This window comes from Triticum dicoccoides, chromosome 3B (assembly GCF_002162155.2).
Source record: "Triticum dicoccoides isolate Atlit2015 ecotype Zavitan chromosome 3B, WEW_v2.0, whole genome shotgun sequence".
NCBI classification, from domain to species: Eukaryota; Viridiplantae; Streptophyta; class Magnoliopsida; order Poales; family Poaceae; genus Triticum; species Triticum dicoccoides.
The window spans coordinates 551,356,172-551,363,309 of record NC_041385.1 but is presented as its reverse complement, the minus strand read 5'-3'; positions in this window follow the sequence as shown (position 1 = coordinate 551,363,309).

Sequence of the window (7,138 nt, the reverse complement as noted above, 5' to 3'; positions counted from 1 at the left end):
TTTATCTGGCCTAGGCCTGGATAGCGCCCCGAACTCGGTCTTCCGAATACTAGGGGCTTCGCCGAAATTTAAAATTATAGAATTCTATGGCTAAGTGAGAGTGATAAAGCATTATAAGTCTGATGGCCTTGTTTGTTGTGCTGAGTGCCTCCCTAGATGGACCCAAGAATGGGAACAAGAGCGCTCATGTTTATTCCGAACACCCCAGCACTCATGGCATGGGGGTAGAAGCCGACGACTTGCATCTCTCAGATTTGATAAACGGCCGCACAGAAGGTAATATTTTAAATTAATAAGCGTTGCTTAGCGCATATGAACAAAGTTTTCAGCGTACAGGATAACAGATGCGAGTCTACTAAAAAATTACATCTTTGGAGCATTCACCCGCTATAAGGCGGGCACCCTTCAGGATGCCCTTATAATACATCTCAGGCGTGGGATACTCCTTGCCCGGCGGTGGCACGTCCGTCAAAAGCTTCTCAGCGTCCAACTTGCCCCAGTGCACTTTAGCATGGGCAAGGGCCCGACGGGCACCTTCAATACAGACGGAGCGCTTGATGACCTCAATCCATGGACACGCGTCCACCAGCTGCCGCACTAGACCGAAGTAGCTCCCAGGCATGGCTTCTGTAGGCCACAGCCAAACTATGAGGCCCTTCATGGCCTGTTCGGCCACCTTGTGGAGCTCGACCAGCTTCTTCAGCTGGTCGCTCAGGGGCACCGGATGTTCGGCCTCAGCATACTAAGACCAGAACACCTTTTCCGTCAAGCTCCCCTCCTCGGCTCGGTAGAATGCGGCAGCATCAGACACACTATGGGGCAGATCGGCGAACGCTCCTAGAGAGCTCCGGATTCGGGTAAGTAACAGATAATTCACTTTTATATGCTTGCTTTGCATAAAGAATGCCTTACCCGTCGCTATTTTCTTTATCGCCTCGATCTCCTGGAGGGCCTTTTGGGCTTCGGCCTTAGCGTTTTTGGCACTCTCAAGAGCCAAGGCGAGCTCAGACTCTCGAGTCTTCGAGTCACGCTCCAAACTCTCGTGTTTCTCCACGAGAGCCTGGAGCTCTTGCCGCACCTCCACTACCCGCGCCTCCTGCTTCTCTCACTCGGTGCGCTCCAAGGCCGCATTGTTTTCGGCCTTGGACACCACTACCTTCAGGGTCGCCACCTTGGTCGTGGCCCCTGCAACATTTACGTTGGTCCTGTCATTATTTGCAACTAGGTATTTCTATATACATTTACATACGGTATTACATACCCTCCTTGTCCTCGAGCTACTTCTTGGCACGGCTGAGCTCGTTCTCGGACCGCTCGAGACTCCCCTTTAATGCATTGACCTCCGCAGTCAGTGCGACAGAGGTCAGCAGCGCAGCCTCCATTCCCATATTGACATATTTATGTTAGACTCCTGCGTATATCTTTTTAGATCCTCAGCTCGGCTTTTCTTTTTGAAAGCCGAACTAAGCATCAAGGGCTACTATCTATGCGGTAACATTTTTATATGTTTTACATACCTCGAAGCCTGTTAGCAGGCTGGTACAGGCTTCTGTCAGTCCGCTCTTGGCGGACTGAACCTTCTGAATCACCGCACTCATAACAGTGCAGTGCTCCTTGTTGATGGAGGCGCTGTTAAGCACCTCCAGCAAATTGTCCGGCGTCTCCGGTTGGACGGAGGCCGCCGGTGTTGTAGGCGCGCCTTTCTTACGAAGGCGCGGTCTGTCGGACTCTGGAACCGTTGTTGGTTCCGGAGCGGTGTCCGACCCGGGGCCGGACTTAGATCCCTTTGGGGTTTTACCCCCTTTGGGCCTGGAGTCCGGGAGGTCGCCTTGTGGCGCCTCCAGGACCACCTTCTCCTGGTTTAGCCCCTTTTGGGACTCCACCTCGGCATCGTCTGTAGGGAGAGGGGAGGAGCCTGTCGGAAGTGAAGCGCTATTCACATCCGACGAGTCCAGGGAGCCACTCGACGAATCGCCGAGGTGAGCCCGGGGCGGACTGCATAATTGAATTCGGTGTCAGAAGGTACCATACATTAGAGGAGCGCCATAAGTTATTCTGGTATCCGGATACTTACAATTTTGCCAGGGGCTTGACCCTGGATGGCCATTCCTCCCCGCCGTCTTCGGCATCGGAGGCGTAGTCCGGCAGAAGGGTCCTCCCCTTCTTGGACCCTCCGGCCTCCCCTGTTGGGGCGGCCTTCCTCTTCTTTCCTCCCCTCGCTGGAGGGGGCAAGGATTCTTCTTCTTCTTCCTCCTCCTCGTCCTCAGAGGCGGAGGGTGCTTCGGGGTTGTCGGGCGATGAATCCGACACCACTAGGCGCCGGGAACTCTTTCGGGTCCCCGTGGCCTTCTTCTTGGCCTTCTTCTCCGGCACCACGTGAGGTGCCAGAACCAGCAGCTTCGTCAAGCACGCGTCTATTGGGCCTTCGGGCAAAGGGGCCGGGCAGTCAAACTGTCCGGATGTCCTCTTCCAGTCCTGTCAAAGGAGCAGGAGTTTAGATCTTGCATGGAATCAAACCATGAAAATCAAGTGTCCCGAGAAAGACTAAAGGCAAGCTTACTTCGGTGGCTTGGCGCTTGGCGCAGAATCCGCGATCCTCGGTGACGGGTGGGGAGACCTCGGAGCTCTTGAATAGCACCTTCCAAGCGTCCTCGTGCTTTGTGTCGAAAAGCCGGGACAGAGTCTGGTGCTGGGCCGGGTCAAACTCCCACAAGGTGAAGGCCCGTCGTTGACACGGGAGAATCCGGCGGAACAGCATGACCTGGACTATGTTGACAAGCTTAACCTTCTTGTTCACCAGGTCCCGGACGCAGGTTTGGAGTCCGGTCACCTCTTCCGGTCTAACCCACAACAGGCCCGTCTCCTTCCAAGATGTGAGCCGAGTGGGGATGCCGGATCGAAATTCGGGGGCCGCTGCCCATTCAGGGTCACGCGGCTCAGTGATATAGAACCACCCCGACTGCCATCCTTTGATGGTATCTACGAAGGCGGCCTCGAGCCATGTAACGTTGGCTATCTTGCCCACCATGGCGCCTCCGTACTCCGCTTGACGTCCGCCCACGACCTTCGGCTTGACGCTGAAGATCTTCAGCCATAGGCCAAAGTGAGGCTGGATGCGGAGGAAGGCCTCACACACGACGATGAACGCCGAGATATTGAGGATGAAGTTCGGGGCCAGATCGTGGAAGTCCAGGCCGTAGTAGAACATGAGCCCCCGGATGAACGGGTGAAGAGGAAAGCCCAGTCCGCAGAGCAAATGGGGGAGAAAAACGGCCCTCTCATGGGGCCTAGGGGTGGGGACGAGTTGCCCCTCCTCGGGAAGCTGGTGCACGATGTCGTCAGACAAGTATCCGGCCTTCCTCAACTTTTTGATTTGCCCCTCCGTGACGGAGGAGGCCATCCATCTACCTCCTGCTCCGGACATGATTGGAGAAAGGTAGAGGTGGGAAGTGCGGACTTGGGCGCTGGAGTTCGAGTGCGCAGGGATGGATAAGCATGGGAGGAAGAAGGCGTGAATGGAAAGGGTGGATCCTTATCCCCTTATATGGGTGGCCGAGACTATACGCCCCCACCAGCCCAATAAAACTCGCTTATCTCCCAAGCACCACGGTTAATGGTGCGGTTGGGTTACCCACGCCCGTATTGATGAGAATCCCAGAATAAGGGGACACGATCTCTGCTTTGACAAGACGTGCCAAGGAAACCACCTCGCTAAACGCACTGAGGTGGAACAGTAAAACGATTCGGATAAAGGCTTGGCCGTGGCATGATGTCATGTTGCGGAATACGTCAGCAGATTAGATTTGTGCAGATGTTATTCTCTCTGTGGTGGTATGTGGAACTTATTTTGCAGAGCCGGACACTATCCTTGTGTTCAACATCTTCTATGGAGTATTCGGAGGAGGAACCCGCCTTGCAATGCCGAAGACAATTTGCGCGCCGGACTCGTCATCATTGAAGCCTGGTTCAGGGGCTACTGAGGGAGTCCTGGATTAGGGGGTGTCCGGATGGCCGGACTATGACCTTTGGCCGGACTCCCGGACTATGAAGATACAAAATTGAAGACTTCATCCCGTGTCCGGATAGGACTTTCCTTGGCGTGGAAGGCAAGCTTGGCGATATGATATGAAGATCTCCTCCCATTGTAACCGACTCTGTGTAACCCTAGCCCTCTCCGGTGTCTATATAAATCGGAGAGTTTTAGTCCATAGGATGAACAACAATCATACCATAGGCTAGCTTCTAGGGTTTAGCCTCTCTGATCTCGTGGTAGATCAACTCTTGTACTACCCATATCATTAATATTAATCAAGCAGGAGTAGGGTTTTACCTCCATCGAGAGGGCCCGAACATGGGTAAAAACATCATGTCCCTTGTCTCCTGTTACCATCCGCCTAGACGCACAGTTCGGGACCCCCTACCCGAGATCTGCCGGTTTTGACACCGACAGTGGTCGAGTGATACAGAGATCTGGCTCGGACCAACGTCACTTTTGCTAACCAACTGTCGACTGATCGCCCAACAGGGTCGACTGCTCAGGCCCTTGCTACTGCAGTACAACTTCATGCGTCCAACCCAGTGGCTGCTTCGACTGCCTAGCCATCGTCGCTCTTTACTACATACCAGACTCCAGACGACTCGCCCAGTGCTGCCAAGGAGGCTCTTCTTCACGTGAATCTTGTGATGGAGCAGATGAAGGTGGTGCATGAGGCCAGTTAGGTGGCCTATAATGCCAGCACCGCTCTGCAAACCAACGTCAAGGTTAGTTGATTCTCGACTGAGCTTGGAACCTATTATGTGCATCTACTATCATGGGTCTGTGTTTCACATCCAATCACCCACTGGTAACGCCAACCTTAGTTGCCTTAAATGACCTTAAAGACTACAGAGTGAATGCTTGCCCGTTGCTGTTCTGAGTGACTCCTGGTCTTCTGTAGGTCAAGTGGTTTCTTGTATGGTCATTGATTGACTGGTCATGTGACTTCGGGATAGAGGGGTACCCGAGTGGTTGATTGGTCGAGTGGATAGCACTCGACGCCTTTAGTGGGCACTCCCGGTTGTCTCTTGAGCTTCTTTGCTTATAGGGTAGTGACCTTGTGTAGGGCATATAGGTCAGGCCTATGACCCTACCCCAGGTCTATATCATCATCACCGGGGGCTGCTGGTCCAAGCTCGGGGACTGCTGATCCCGGCCCGGGGACTGCCATGATCGACCCGGCAGCTGCCATCTCCAGCCCAAACCCAGGGGCTGCGGAGCCTGGCCCGAGGACTGCTGAACCTGGCCCAGGGGCTGCCATGCTCAACCCGGCCGTCATCATCTTTGACTTGGGGGCTGCCGCCTCCAGCTCGGGGGTTGCCGCCCTGGAGCCCGTCATGACGGTCTTCTTCACCATGGGGACGACTCCATCATGGGCCCGGCCAATCTCAGAGTTCCTAGAAAACAGAGTCCTCCCCATGGACGAGACCAAGGCCCGGCAAATACAGCGCTGGGCGTCCTCCTACAGCATCATCAACCATGAGCTCATCAAACGCAGCGCAACGGGCGTTTTCCAGCGCTGCATCGAGTAGGACAAGGGCGTAGAGATCCTCCTCGACATACACCAGGGCGTAGAGATCCTCCTCAACATTTGCCATCTATCAACAAGGTCTAAGGCACTACCATATCAAGAAGATCAAGCCCCTCATGTTCCGCGAGGGATTCCTCGTCCTCCGGCTTGTCCAAGAGCAAGCCGGCCAGCACAAGTTGGCCTCCCCATGGGACGACCCCTTCATCGTCAGCAAAGCCCTGTGTGACCGCAACACCTACTACCTCTTCAATGCCCGCAAGACGAACAAGCGCAAGAGAGACACCGCCGGGAAGAGACAAGCCGGCCATGGAGTGCAGAACTCCTCCACCCGTTTTATAGTTAGTTGTGTGCACGTATGTATCATTGTCTTTTGTAATCATATGAAAAACTACGGGATTCCAGAACGACGCTTGGAGGCTGCTCTTTCCTGCCAAGTTATTATGTTCCACACATCCTTGCAAATTTTCTTAAAAACCTCCACCGACGGGTTGACTCGCTCAACCCGGGGGCTCGGGGGCTGGCCGGCTTGACCACCACCCGCTACCCTCCTTAGCACATCTCGGCGTGTTCGGGTTGCCGCAGCCCTCCACTTCGCCCAACGCCACAGTACCAGCTTCAGCTGTTGGCCGACAAGAACTATGGGCCAGAGCTCCAACACGCTGCAAAACACTAAGTTAGGTCCGACGGGTTGGCCAACCCGGCCTCGCCACACTAAGTTGCCACACGACCTACTGCTCGCCTGCTGGCCCAATGGGTGTTTCGCTCGCGCACAACATTTGAAGGGCCTAAGTACCGCGCGCGCCTTTGAAGGGTCAAACTCCTTGTCACAGACCGGAACCCGGTTGTTTGACTTGCGGGGGGGAGCAAGGAGGAGGCAAGCGAGAAAATGGCTCAGAGGACAAAGAGCAAAAGCGCAAGCATTCACAAAAATATTCACATTACGATAAAAGATGAGCCCAAGGCTGAAGTTCATTACATTCACCAAAACACCCCAGTGGGTGGGTGGACCTACTACTTAACAAAAATATTGGAAGTATACACTACTAGGGAAAAGCTTATACACAGAAGCTTACCGATAGAGTTGGTCAAAAATATGTGCTACTGCTATGTACCAGTAGCGATGTGTACAAAAGCTCGCTGCTACTATATAATTAGCAGTAGTGTGGCCCAGACAAATAGCGCTACTACTATAACTGCCACAACGTTGCCGACAGGATAGGTATAGTAGTAGCGCTTGTCTGCAACCCGCGTTACTGCTATTCGTCATAGCAGTAGCGCTTTTCCTGGATACGCGCTACTACTGTGGGTGCCTTATCCCCAATATTTCCTCCCCCGCACCTGACCATCTTCTTCCTTCCTCTCACTCCCCGCTTCTCACTATGCCTCCGCCGCCACCATATTGCCTCCGCCGCCGCCGCATTACCGCTGCCGTCCTCCCTCGTCCTTCTTGGTATGCCCTCCTCCCTCCTCTCCCTCCTCTTCCCACTGTGCCCTCCTCCCTCCTCCCTCCTCCCTCCTCCTCCGGCAAAGCACTCCGTCGGCACCCCTCCTCCCACTGCCCCCCTCCTCCT